Consider the following 15,804-nt stretch of genomic DNA (forward strand, 5'->3'; position numbering starts at 1 on the left):
CAGGAGAGCTTCTCAGCTTGGTGAGACTAAAGGAATGAGACCATTATTTTTGATTTGATCTTCTTTAAAGGGCTTTTATATGCTTCTTAAATAGATGTCCATCATCACCACTAAGTCTCATATCCCCATGGACTGCATGAGTAGTCATGAAGGACATCCCTATGGAAGGAATGGATGTATGTACTGACATCTCATTGAAATCCTTAAAGACATTTTCTAGGTGAGGTATAGGGAGTAAGCTGAACCTGGACACTCATTGGCTCATACATGCTGAATTGAGGATAAATAATAATGTTTCAGTTTTGAGGGATATTTGATTGGTAAGATTGTAGTATATCATCACCACATATTTGCATTGAATTTATAAAAGGAAGTACAATCCTTGGTTTAGCACTACGGAGATGATGGCCCCCCTTATTCAGGTAATGCATAGCCCTAAGATTTAATTTAAATCTGAGATTCTCTGAATCTGTGATCCTGACATCTATGGAGTGACAATGTCCATTGCTAGTGCTGAGTTATATACCCTTGTTAGACTTAGTGGAAAGTATTTCCAACTATCCATTATAACCTTCATGAATTTTTCTGCTTGTTTTTTTCTTTGTGTGTATTGCCAGGAGAAAATCTTGAGAAATAATTTATCTCATTGATTAGGTCCTGCAGTACTCTAATTTTGGAGTAACGAGTATGATGTTATCAATACTTAAGAACACCAATGCATAAAATTGTGTTATCTTTAGAGCATCCTACATCCATTTGGACTTCATAAATAACATCTTCCTTAATACCTAGGAGAACTTTAGGCCAGCATGTGTAAGGCATTTTATATGTTACTTGATAGTATTAATTAAAGGAACAATGAATATAGAGAATCAATGAATCTCTCTGATTGTCTGTGTCAGTAATTTTACATAATTTTAACATATAAGTGGAAATCACTTTATTTGAAGAGAGATTAAAAAGTCATTTAAAATGAGTATTTACTTATTTATTCTTAAGCATGAATTTTATTCATGCTTAAGCTCAGATACCCCCTAAAACAAATATGCACATACAAGCACACATGAACAACAATATTCAATTACAATTAATACTACGTAAGTTTAGAACTATTAATGGCAGTAAGGAAGAATAAAAAGAAAAGGCTTTTATCTTAAATTTGGAGGCCAATTTGAAGTAGTGAATGAAGGTTATATTTAGAAATATACAGGATATCCCCAGTTCAGAATCATTGACCATATGGTTATCAAGGAGAAAGCTGAATGTGTGTATGTTAAGAGACTGAGTGGCATACTTAAGTCAATTCTTCATGGGAAGAATATATTTAGAACAATTAACTCATGCACAATACATTTCTTAAAGTATACTTTCATCGTTGTGAGTCCATAAAAATATGCTTACAAATAGTAGCCATTTCTCCCCTATCTGAAAAATAGTCCGCAGGGCAATCAATATAAGTGAATAATCCAGGTTAGTAAAGACTGTTTATACATGAATATTATCAATACATGTAAGAATGAAATAAGTGGTAATAATTATTATTATAGAGTTAAGTCTTTTTATAATCAACAAGTAATGAAAACTGGAAGGTTTGACATTTATAAATGTTTCAGTTGATTTTGGGAATTGTTAAGATGTGGTCCTTTATAATAATTATCTGTAAAATCTTTTTTCTGTTCTATATTTTCAGCAAGATATTATCACTATGTGTATAGATGTTTGTAAAAAAAATCTATAGAAAGAAGAAAGGCATAATATAGATGAGTAGGTGCTTATGTCTCCTTGGTCACATTATTTTGTTAATAAAGCTGTTCAACATTTTCCTTTTTTTGAAATTTTAAGAGTTCTTTCATACATCTTAAACGTTGATCTCTGAGTGCCTCCAAAATTGTTTCAACTCCATGACTTTTTATATACATTTGGCAACTTTCTGTACCTCTTCCTGATTCCATTTTATTGAATGTATGTCAAATTTCTCACACTGGGCATCACCTATGGTGAGTCCAAAATGAATCCAAATGTTTTTTCACTGTCAGATATGACAAAAATTGATCACAAAAGAATTGCTGATAATCTTTTCTGATTTTTGCCTATATTTTACCTTCTTTTTTCATTTTAATGCTTTTGTAATTATCCAGTTTACTTAAGTCTAAGGTAAATTCTTCTGTTGATTTGTGTCTCCCTGTTGTGGGGGATAGTAGCATCATAATATTGCCTCATTATTCTCTAAAATTATTTTTCTCTACAATGAACTTGGATTCTGTATCAATGTGTCTACGTTGCTCTGTTTCTCTGATTGGCAAGAACTTATTTATTGGTTAAGATATTTTTTCTGAGCTACTTATTCCTACTGGTTATAATAACTGTAATATGAGCAAAATACTAATGGCGTATTTAGTGTCAGGAGACCTGAGTCTGGTTCTCACCTCTGATATCTATCTAAGCAGCAAGCCATTCAACCTCAGCTACCTCATTTGTAAAATAATCAATAATAACAATATTAATAAAATAGGTAGCACTTATTAGGTATCAAGCACTTTAGAATTATTATGTCTTTTGAGTCTCACAACAACTATGGGATTTAGCTGCTATTGTTTCTTCACTTTACAGATGAGGAAAGTAATATAAACAGAGATTAAGTGATTTGCCCAGAGTCACACAGCTAGGGTTGGATTTGAACTTGAATGTGTCTTAGTCCTGACTTCTGCACCACCTACCAAATAGGTTTTCTTTTTTGTGAGGAAGGTACATTTTAAACTTCAAAAGACTATTTATATGATTTATGTTTACTATTTTGTTTCTATTTCTTATTTTCATAGTCAATGCATGATTTATATATCTTACTGCTAATATACAAATTCAAATATTCTCACCTCATGCGTAGATTACTATAAAATCATGCTAACTCACCTCACTGTTTCCTTTTGGTCATTTTTTTAATCCATCCACTTATAAAACTAATCTTCTTAATATAGTGTTCTGATTACATCAGTGCCCCTATTTAAAAACATCCAGTAGCTCCCTTTTACTTCTAGGATGGGAAATAAATTCTTAAACCTCATTTGAAAGGTTCTCCATACTCAAACTCCAAATGATCTTTCCAGTTTAATATCCTATTACTTTATTATTATACAACCCATATTGAAACTGAAGTGGACTAACTATTCCCCAAACTCTTCGTTGTATATAATGTCTCCATATACTTATGTAGTTTCTATAGCATGTTGAAAAACACTCTTTCAGACCTGTCTCTTAAAACTTATCCTTATCAAGGTTTGGTTCAGGTGCCATATGGCCTTTTCTAATTTATAATGTTCTTTCCCTCATTAAATTATCTTGTATTCATAGTCTTGATTATGAGATCCTTGTTTCCCAAGTAGCTCTGTTGCTGTTGTGGGGCCGCCTGGAATTGAAGGCCCACCAGCGAAGAAAGTAGCTTTTGCACTCTTGGGGGAGCCACAATCTTAGTGGTCATTGATTTCTATCTTTCATGCCTGAAAAGCCTTCCATCCAGATCTCTATATGGGCTTCCATGGATTTCTTTAAATTTCAGATGAACTCTTACCTTCTGTAGGAAGCTTTTCTCAACTTGTTTAAATTTCAGTACATTCCTTCTATTTATTATCTTCAAGTTGTCCTGCATATAACTTGTTTGTACATGTTTCTTCCAACAGACTATGAGATCCTTGAGAGCAGAAATTCTTACCTTTCTTTGTGTCCTGTGTGCTTAGCAAAGTATTTCACACATAGCTAGTGTTCAACAAATGTTTATTGACTGTCCCTTTCTTCCTCTGCTTACCACTCACTTCACTTGACACCACTTTATCAAATATCTGGTTCAAGAGAAAGAAAGTGATTCCAGGGAATCGATCAGTATGGGGACTCTCTATAACATTCTTTCTGACCTTTCAATCACTTTTCTTCTATAATCTCTCTTAACTTGGTAGAATTTATGCTTGGATGAGAAGCAGATAGGTGATGCAGTGGATAGAGCAATGAGAATAGAATCAAGAAGTTCAAATCTGTTCTCAGACACTTACTACCTGTGTGACCTTAGGCAAGTCATTTTAACCCTGTTTCCCTCAGTATTTTCATCTGTAAAATGAGCTGCAGAAGGAAACGGTAAAGCACTCCAGTATCTGTGCCCTGAAGACTTCAAGTGGGGTCAGGAAGAGTCATACATGACTCAAATAACATAACAACAACATACTTCGATGACTGCAAGTGTTTTCTACATCAGGCAAGCTTCCTATATTTTTCTTCCCAATCTCAAGGATGCTTTCCTTTTCACATCTCCTCCGAGAGACTCCAGCTACCTGCAGACAGGTAAGAGAAAAATCAACTTAACATTTTTCCTCTGAGTCATCTTGCTGCCACTCAGTGCTGAAGTGTATAATTCTGGGGCTCTGGGAAATAGGGAAAAGTAAGGCACAAAGTTAAAATTTAGTTTAAAAGGATGTACCTCTGTTCATCAATCCTTACAGTTTACTATTAATCCTTCATGTCAAAGAGTGAGGCTAGTAGAGGAGGGTCAATTTGGGGAGAAGGTATTCATTTACTTTGTTTTAGCCAAGAAAATATAGTTAATAATGTTGTTTTATGATTTAGAGTAAAAAAATCAATGAAACAGACACCTTTGAAATTTTTAAGGTAAAACATAGCTCTTAATTTCAAAGAAATATGTTTATTTTTTGTTTTTAGTTTGAAGAATAAAAATATATTCTATGATTGAGAATTTACTAAGTATTCATTTTGAAAAAAGTACATATATATGTATATATATGTGTATATATATGTATATATATATGTGTGTATATATATATATATGTATGTAATTCCTTCATTTCACATTTCATACTCCTAAACTTCTATTTGTTTACATGAATTTATATTACAACCTGAAGAAACCCTCAATACAATGCAAGTTCCTTGGTGTAAATAATGTTTCATTTTTGTCTTTAAAAACTTAGCCTCTAACTTAGTGCCTTTAACTGAATAACTTTTTTTAATAGAAATGAATAATTTTTGCACATATCTTCATTTTTACCAATCCATCTCAGTAACGTCATTGCTTTATGTTAAGGTATTGTCATCATCATTTTTATAAAATGTGGTTTATGCTTGCCATGATCTGATTCTGTTCTTGAAAGAATTTTACTAAATAAGGAGGAGGCTTCTAAATAATTTATATTTTTTGACCATTTTCAGTACTTAATCTGAAGGTAAAATTTCTAATGCATTTGGCTAGTTCACAATTCTTCCTTTGTTCTTTCTTCAGTTGGAGTCAAAGAACAATCAGTGTATATGGTGTTTTGATTTGGATGAGTTTTTCAATTCATTCATAAATTTCTCTACTTCATCCTTTTCAATAGATGTTGCTTCACAAATAGTTTCTAACATCATATTTATGCTTTGTACTACAAAGTATCATCACCAAGTAAATGATAAGACGGTGTTTCTTGTATCCTAGAGTATGCAGTGAAACCAACTGAGCTAAATCGTCCATTTATTTCCCCCCAAACAAATCTGCGTATCTTTGTTTTCATATCAACTACAATTTTCGTAATTACTTAATGTTCCACTTATAAGGAGATTATCCATTTGAATTTAAATAAGCTCTGTTTAGCTCATCATCCTAAGGAGTACTTCAATTCAATCAATATTAAATTATTTTTAAAAATCATTTTGAAAATCTACAATCAAATTAATTATTGTGGCTGATGTATAAATGTTATGAGATTCTTTGCATCCTCTTTCCACATTGCTACCTCTCCCCCACTATCACAGAAGAAGTGGGAGAAAGACAAATAGGATAGGTTAGCAGAGCAGGAATAATTTGGAAGTTTTTTATTTGCTTTATTTTTGGCAAAATTCTGGATTATGTTACAAGGGGACAAGAATACTGTCTTTTAAAAACCCTATATCGTTTCTGTCATGGACGACCAGGTAAAAAGAGAGAGAACTTACTGGCTAAAGATGTACCCCAAAGAAGAAGAAATAAAAGTCAAGATCAAACTATTTGGGTCTAAACTGGAGGACATTTAGGAGGGGATAGAGGGGAGGAAGAGAACACTCATTTGAGATGACTTCAAGGAAACCAAGCAGTGAGTTACTACTGATAAGAAGAGATAAATACAAGGAAAACAAAAGAAAATGAGTTGAAAAATAAAACTGACTTTAAAAAACATTAATAAATTAGATAATGTGTAATTAAAGAAATAGAGCAAGCAAATTTTCCATATCAAAAATTAAAAAGGGAAAAATCACAGTTAACAGAAAATAAAAGAAATCAAACCATCTTGTATAAATACAAAAAAAAACCCTTTTATCTTTGATAAAGTAGACATTTGAAAATGTAAAATGCTAAGATTAAAAATAACAAATAGAGAAGTTAACCAGCCCAATCTTAAGGGGGGTGGGTAGAATTGAATAAATCATAGACTAACTCCTAAAGGAAACAAAACAAAACAAAACAAAGAAACAAAACAAAACAAAACAAAACCTCATATAATTTTTCATAGGATTGACCTGAAACATCATCCTTCAGAGAACCTTTGCTGGCATACCCTACAAAGTTCTTCTATCTGCATACATGAAGTGGCAGGCACTTACTCTTCCCAGCTACTTGATGTGGGTTGAGGTGTATGAAAAAAAATTATTTCTTTCTCTCTTTTACTATTTTATTTTACCCAGCTACACATTAAAACAAATTTTTAGCATTCTTATTCTTTTAAGATTTGAGTTCCCTCCCTCTCTATCCTCTTTCATTGAGAAGGGAAGCAGTTTGATATAAATTATTCATTTGTAGTCATGCAAAACATATCAATAATATTCATGTTGTGAAAGAAAACAGACAAATAAAACAAACTAAAGGAAAAGAAACTTTTAAAAAAAGTGTGCTTCAATCTTCATTCAGAAAACAAAAGTTCTTTCTCTGAGGATGGAAAGCATTTTTCATTATAAGTCCTTCACAGTTGTCTTGCACTGTCATTTTGCTGAGAATAGCTAAGTCATTCATACCTGATCATCTTACCATAGTGCTGTTACTTTGTACCCAGTACATTTCACTTTGCCTCAACTCATGTAAGTCTTTATAGGTATTTTTTTTTCTGGGAGCACCCTGATCATCTTTTTTTATAGTACAATAATATTTCTTCAACACCACATACCACAACTTATTCAGCCATTCCCCAAATAATGGGGATCCCCTCAATTTCTAATTCTCTGCTGCCAGATAGGAGTTGCTATGTTTTTTGTACATATAGCTCCTTTTTCTTTTTTTTAATCTTTTGGAGGGATACAGACTGAGTAGTGGTATTACTAGGTCAAAGAGTATGCATGGTTTTTTAGCCCTTTGGGCAGAATTCCATATTGCTCTCCAGAATTGTTGTATCAGTTCACATCTCCACCAAGAGTGCATTAGTGTCCCCATTTTTCCACATCCCTTCTAACATTTGTCATTTTTCTTTTCTGCCATATTAGTCAATCTGATAAGTGTTAGGGCATACCACAGTATTGTTTTAGTTTGCATTTCTCTGATCAATAGAGTAACAATAATGTGGCTAGCAGCAGCTGTTGAAGTGTAAGGCCCAAGAAGACTAGCAACAAGAGCTTCCAGCATAGGTTCTTTTGATCTGCTTTACTAAGGAACATAACTTTAAAGGGTTAACAATCTCACTTTAATCAAACATAGAAATATCATTCACTTAGTTCAGGAGGAAAAGCCAGCATCCTGAACTTTAGAGCAAGTACAAACAAATTATAAACAGAGACAATACAAACAGACCAAATCACAATTCAGTTACCAGGGAAGAACCAATTGGTCTTGGTTAGCAAAGCTGGGGGCAGTTACAATGGCTTGCCCAGAGTAACACACCACTCTTCCAGTGAGTGAGACCCCCCGGAGGAAAAACACCAACTTCTGAGTTTATATACCCTGTTCAGGCTCAAAGGGCATCACAAGATGTGACTCAAACCCACATGACCTAAAAGCATCACAGACATGTGATTCAAACCTACCTTGCCTTTAGGCATCACAAACATGTGACTCAAACCCACCTAAACTAGGCTTTCCCTTGAGGCAAGCGAGTGATCAAAGACCCCCAATTTAGTAGAAAAAACAAAGGCCAGACTCATCAAGGGCTCTTGAATAAATAAGTGCTCCAAAAGACAAAACAGTAAAAAAGCCCTACCTTAATTACTGTAACACTCCACCCCTCCTGGATCCTTGGCATAACAATATCTAAATTAAATGGCCATGGATCTGGAACACAATAGAAGCATTATACATTGTGATCCAATCAATCAGGGAACTAAAACATCATTTACAACAAAACAAAACATATCATTCATTGTAATTCCCCAAATACTTATTTACAATACAAACACGATCTACTCCTAGGTCTCCGCAAGTAAAAATCTTCTTTAGTAAATACAGAATCTTCAACTAATGTCCTTCTTGAGGGTATGTCTTTCTCCCCACACTGCCATTGAAGGCTTCCTCACAGTACTGTCAGGCATGGGAATGATTTAATTACAAAGTCCCAATGAAAATAAAAAAGTCCAAGCAAAGTTTTCTTGGGGATGTGTCCTTGTCCCCACACTGCAGTTGCAGTCTTCCTCCTGGCACCCAAAGGCCCAACTCAAACAAAAAAAAAAGTCCAAATAAGCTTCTCTTGGGAGTCTATTCTCCCCACACTGTTCAAACCCCACCCCCACTTCCAAGTCCTGAGGGGTGTCTGAGCTACAAAGCCAACAGGGTGGGGTCCCTGGAGGTCCCAACCACTTCCTCCCCACCCCATCATAGGCAACTCCACCCCTCCCTCCTGGGTCCCAAACAGTCCCAGGGGAAGGCAGCAAAAAAGCCCACTCAGCCCCTTGCTGCAAAGTTTCCATCTTGCCCCAGTGCTGAATTCTAAGTTCCTGGCTTCCTGGACCTCCAGCTCCCACTGGCTTCTCCTGGTTTCTGCCAGAATTCACATTTAGGTGGCTCCCTCCCTTTGCGCTCACTTCACCAAAGTTAGCTCAGAGGCAGTTCACTGCTTGCCATTTCATCTTTCCAAAGTTCTCATGTAAGCAGTCTTCCTCTCCATCTGGGTCAATTTGTCCACAGCAACCATCAGCTTCTTCTCTCTTCTCACCAGCTGCTCCCACCAAATCTTCACAAAGGCCATTCTTCACTCCTCTTTCAAAACTCCACATACAATATAATCTCAAGACCTTCGCTCTTCCAACATAGTCCTCTGGAGCTGAGCTTTTTCACTCAAGCCCTCCCTCTGGCCATCCACACCTCCCTCAAGCTTCTGCTTGTTTTCCTGGCACAGCCTGTGCTCCAGCATGTCTCCTCCGGAGTGTCAGTGCAGTAGGGAGGGAAAAGGAGAGGTTATCTCCCAGGGCTCCTGCTCTGGTCTCCCAGGAAACAACTCCCATCACTGTTACTTGCCCATTCTCCTTCAGGCTTCTGTTGCTCCTGGGGCTCCACAGAACCATAGCCATCACAAGTGCAAAGAGCAACCCAATAACAGAAGCATTTGATCACCATCTCAGTACCCCAAAACTCCATACTTTCCTTTTAAACTGCAGATATTGCCATGACTATGCCATTTTTGTAACAACAATTCAACTGTTGAGGTACAAGACCCAACAAGACCAACAACAAGAGCTGTCAGCACAGGTTCTTTGATCTGCTTTACTAAGGAGAGTAACTTGAAGGGGTTAACAATCTCACTTTAATCAAACACAAATATATAATTCACTTAGTTCGGGAGGAAAAGCTTTGAACTTAAGAGCTAATACACATATAAATTACAAACATCAACAGACAGACCTCATCTGATTCAAATAACAATTCATAGTTACCAGGGAAGCATTCACGTCCGGTTTTATAAGGCAGGGGACTCCCACTTACTGGAAGAGTGTCATGTGACTTAAAGACACTCTGGGCAGCTGCTGTTAAAGGCCTCCTGGTTGGCCAACCCATGGGGAAATGATATTTTTCCAGTTGTTCAGAAGTGATTTTATTTGTGTGAAAATTCTTCTGTGATTGTGTTCATATAGTTCCTGGGTTTGTCTTGGCAGGAAGACTTACAAGTATTTCACATTGTCTACCATTAATTTATATACTTATATTGGATTTCTCTCTCTCTCTCTCTCATATATACATATATATATGTGTGTGTGTATGCTAAAGATTTACATGGCTTTATTTTATGTCCTACAACATTACTAAACTTTTTAATTGTTTCAACTAGTTTCTTAGTTGATTCTCTAGGGTTCTCCAAATATACCATCATATCTCTGCAAAAAGTGATAATTTTGTTTCCTCACTGCCTAATTCCCTCAATTCATTTTTCTTCTCTTGTTGCTATAGGTAGACAGCATTGACTATTAGTGTTTCTAATGGACATGCTTTCTTTACCCCTGATATCATTGGAAAGGCTTCTAGCTTATCCCCATTACAGATAATCATTGTTGATGGCTTTAGAAAGGTACTACTTATCATTTTAAGGAAAGCTCCATATATTCCCATGTTTTCTAAAGTTTTTATTTTGCCAAAAGCTTTTTCTGCAACTATTGAGATAATCATATGATTTATGTTGATTTTGTTATTGATATTGTCAATTATCCTGGTAGTTTCCCTAATATTGAACCAGCCCTGCAGCCCTGGTATAAATGTCACCTGCTTATAGTGTATATTTAAATATATTGATGTAATCTTCTTGATTATATTTTATTTAAAATTTTGTATCAATACTCATTAATGAAATTGGCCTATTTGCAATTCCTGGTTTAAGTATCAGCACCATATTTGTGTCATACAAAGAATTTGGTAGGATTCCTATCTCTATTTTTCCAAATAATTTTCATACTATTGGGACTAATTGCTTTTTAGAGGTTTGGAAGTATTCCCTTGTGAATCCAACTGGTCCTTTGGATTTTTTCTCATGATGCTCATTTATGGCATTTTCCTTTTCTTTTTCTAAGATAGAGTTATTTGAATATTCAGATTAATCATATTTTAATCTGGGCAACTTACTTTTTTTCAAATATTTATCCACTTTACTTAGAATGCCAGATTTATTAGCATATAATTTGGCATAATAGCTCCTCATAATTAATTTCCTCTTCATCGGCAGTGTACTCATGATTTTCGATTTTGATACTGGTAATTTGTTTTTCTTTCATTCTTTCTTTTTTTTTTTTTTTAGTAAATTCAACCGATGGTTTAGTCTATTTTATTTTACTGACTTTTTCATTAAACAAGCTCATAGTTTAATTAATTATTTAAATCTTTTTCTTAATTAACATTTTATTAATCCCTCCTTTGATTTTCAGGATTTCCAACTTACTGTTAAGTTGGAGATTTTTAATTTGTAATTTTCTACCTTTTTATATTCACGTCCAATTAATTAATCTTCTCTTTCTCTATTTTCTTTTATTTTTTAGGATTGATTTTATTTTTATATTTTATTAATTATCTTTTAGTTTACAACACTCAGTTCCACAACTTCTTGAGATCCAAATTTTCTCCACCTCCCTCTTTCCCCTCCCCCCAAGACAGCATGTAATCTTTTACAGGTTCTACAAATACCTTCACATTAAACTTCTTTTACAATAATCAAATTGTAAAGAAGAAGTATAACCAATGAAATGAAGCACAAGAAAGATGTAACAAAAGCAAAAATAAAATAAAAAAGAAAGCAGATAGTTTGCTTCAATCTTTATTCAGATTCCATAATTCTTTCTCTGGATATGGACAGCCTTTTCCATCATGAGTCTTTTGGAACTGTCTTAGAACCTTGCATTGCTCAGAAGATCCAAGTCTATTAAAATTAGTCGTCAGAGAAGCAATGTGTCTATGCTTGTGTACAAATATTCTCCTGGTTCTGCTCCTTCACTCCTCATCAGATCATATAAGACTCCAGCTTCTTATGAAGTCCATCTCCTCCTTATTTCCTGTAGCACAACAATATTCCATGACATTCATATACTACTGTTGGTTTAGCCATTCCCAAATTGACAGGCATCTTCTTGATTTGCAAGTCTTTACCAACACAAGAAGGGCTGCTATAAATATTTTTTGTACATACGGGTCCTTTCCCCCCTTGTATAATCTCTTTGGGATACAGCCATAGAAGAGGTATTGCTGAGTCAAAGGGTATGCACCTTTTTATAGCCATTTGGACATAGTTCCAAATTGCTCTCCAGAATGGTTGGATCAGTTTGTAACTCCACCAATAATGGAATTATGTTTCAATTTTCCAACATCTTCCCCAGGATTTATCATTTTCCTGTTTTGACATGTCAACCAACCTGACAGGGGAGATGTTTGATCTGTTTTTACTTGCATTTCTCTAATCTACAGTGATTTAGCACGTTTTTCATATGACTATAGATAGCTTTAATTTCTTCCTCTGAAAACTGCCTGTTCATATTCTTTGACCATTTCTCAATTGGGGAATGACTTGTGTTCCTATAGATTTAAGTCAGTTCCCTGTGTTTTAGATATGAGGCCTTTATCAGAGACACTGGTTGTAAAGTCATAAATTCTTCCCTTCTCTGTGAGTCAGACAGTAGACTATTCCCTTTTCTCCTAAATTGTGTATAGTATCAGACTTTATTTCTAAGTCATGAACCCATTTTGACTTTATTTTGTTATACACTGTAAGATATTGTTCTGTGCCCAGTTTATGCCTTACTATTTTTCAGTTTTCCCAGCAGTTTTTTTTTTTTTTTATAAAATAGTGAATTCGTATCCCAGAAGCTAGACCCTTTGGATTTTTCAAAGAATAGATTACTATATTCATTGACTATTGTGTCTTGTGTACCTAACCTATTCCCCTGATCCACCACTCTATTACTTAGCCAGTGCCAAGTGGTTTTGATAATTGCTACTTTATAATACAGTTTAATATCTGGTATATCTAGGCCTCCTTCCCTAGGATTTCTTTTCATTAATTCCCTCTACATTCTGGATCTTTTGTTCTATTAGATGAATTTTGTTATTTTTTTCTAGCTTTATAAAATAATTTTTACTAGTTTGATTGGTATGGCACTGAATAAGTAAATTAATTTAGGTAAAATTGTCATTTTTATTATATTAGCTGAGCCTACCTGGTCATAGTTTATTATTCTTCTTATAAGTTGCTGAAATCTTTTTGCTAATATTTTATTTAAAATTTTTGCATCAATATTCATTAGGGAAATTGGTCTATAATTTTTCCTTCTCTGTTTCAGTTCTTCCTGGTTTAGGAATTTTTACCATATTTGCCTCATAAAAATAATTTCGTAGGACTCCTTCTTTGGCTATTTTCTGAAAGAGTCTATAAAGTATTGGGATTAATTCTTCTTTAAATGTTTGGTAGAATGCACTTATAAATCCATCTGGCCCTGGAGAGTTTTCCTAGGGAGTTCATTGATGGTTTGTTCAATTTCTTTTTCTGAGATGGGGTTATTTAAGTATTTTTTTTCCTTTTCTGTTAATCTGGGCAATTTATGTTTTGTAATTGTTCATCCATTTCCCTAAGATTATCAAATTTATGGGCATACAATTGGGCAAAATAATTACTAATTGTTGTTTTAATTTCTCCTTTATTGGAAGAGAATTTACCATTTTCATTTCTGATAGTGGTAATTTGGTTTTTTTCTTTCTTTTTTTAAAATCAAATATTAAAATCAAAACCAAAGCTTCATAAATTTTATTTTTTTCCCATAAAACCAGCTCTTAGTTTTATTTATTAGGTTAATAGTTTTTTTTCTGGATTTTAATCTTATTAATCTTTTCTTTGGTTTTCAGTATTTCTTATTTGGTATTTAATTGGGGATTTTTAATTTGTTCTTTTTTCTAGCTTTTTAAATTGCATGCCCTATTAACTGATCTTCTTCTTTATTTTGTTTATTTTATTTATATAAGCATTCAGAGTAATAAAACTTCCCCTAAGAACTGTATGTTGTCTCATTATTGTCATTCTCTTGAATGAAGTTAGTGATTGTTTCTATGATTCTTTGTTTGACTTGCTCATTCTTTAGGATTAGAATACTTAGTTTCCGATTAGTTTTCAGCCTATCTTTCCATGGCCATTTATAACAAATAATTTTTATTTCATCATGATCTGAAAAGGATGAATTGACTATTTCTGCCCTCCTGCACTGGACTGTGAGATTTTTATGCCCTAGTCCATGGTCAGTTTTTGTGTATGTGCCATGTTCCACTAAGATAAAAGGTATATTAGTTTCTATCTTAACTCAGTTTTCTCTAGAGGTCTGTCATATCTATCTTTTCTAAAATTTATATTAACCTCATTAACTTCTTTCTTGTTTATTTTGAGGTTAAATTTATCATGTTCAGTGAGGGGGAAGTTTAAGGTTCCCCACTAGTATAGTTTCACTGTCTATTTCTTCCTGTAATTCCCTTAACATCTTTTCTAAGAATTTCATGCTGTACCACTTGATGCATATATGTTAGGTAATGATATTGCTTCAGTGTCCATGGTGCCTTTTAGCAGGATAGAGTTTCCTTCCTTAACTCTTTTAATTAGATCTATCTTTGCTCTTGCTTTGTCTGAGATTAGGATTGCTACCCCTGCTTTTCTTTTTGTACTTCACCTGAAGGATAATATATTGTACTCCAGCCTTTTACATTTACCTTCTGTGTATCCCTGTTTCAAATTTGTTTCATGTAAACAACATATTGTGGAATTGTCTTTTTAATCCATCCTACTATTTGCCTCTGTTTTATGGGAGATTTCATCCCATTCACATTTGTACTTATGATTACTATCTGCGTCTTTTTCTCCATCCTATTTCCCTCCTTAACCATTTCACCAATTTTAGTTTTTAAAATTTGTTCTCATCAGTGATTTTTTTCTATTGTTTCTTTTACCTCTATTCTTGTGTCTCACATAGCTCCAACACACTCCAATCCTGGGCAGAGAGGCCAAGGGATGGCTACCACATCTGGCAATTCAGCCCTGGTCCCGCTTTTACTACTTCTACTTAATTGATGTAAGAGTTTAGAGAAATAAAATTTCCCATAAATAATGCTTTGACTGCATCCCATGAGTTTTTAAATGTTGTCTAGTTGCTCTTATTTTCTTTAATGAATTTATTGAATGTATCTATTATTTGCTCTTTGATCCACTCATTCTTTAGATTTTATTTAGTTTCCAATTATTTTTTAATCTATGCTTCCACAGCCCTTCATTGAATGTAATTTTTGTTGTATTATGATATGAAGAAAACATGCTTTAAATATTTCTGCATTTCTGCATTTGGTTGTGAGGTTTTTTTTTAATGTACTAATACATTGTCAATTTTTGTGTGAAAGACACGTACCACTGAGAAAAAGATACATTCTTTTTCCATTCCCATTCAATTTTCTTGAGAGATCTATCATATCTAACTTTTCTAAAATTCTGTTCATTTTCCTCTCTTTCATTCTTCATTTCCTTCCTTCCTTCCTTCCTTCATTCCTTCCTTCCTTCCTTCCTTTTTTTCCTTCCTTCCTTCCTTCCTTCCTTCCTTCCTTCCTTCCTTCCTTCTTTCTTTCTTTATTCCTTTCTTATTTTCTTTCTTTCCTTCTTTCTTTCTGGTTTTCTTCTTTCCTTCCTTCCTTCCTTTCTCTTTCTTTATTTCTTTCAATTTAATGATTTTTATTTTATAGTTTTTAGTTTTCAGCATTTATTTCAACAAGATTTTGAGTTACAGATTTTTTCTCCATTTCTACCTCCCCCCCACTCCAAGATGGTATATATTCTAATTACCCTATTCCCCAGTAAGCCCACCATTCTATGTCCCCACTCCCCC

The sequence above is a fragment of the Trichosurus vulpecula genome, chromosome 2, assembly GCF_011100635.1.
Source record: "Trichosurus vulpecula isolate mTriVul1 chromosome 2, mTriVul1.pri, whole genome shotgun sequence".
In the NCBI taxonomy this organism is placed as follows: Eukaryota; Metazoa; Chordata; class Mammalia; order Diprotodontia; family Phalangeridae; genus Trichosurus; species Trichosurus vulpecula.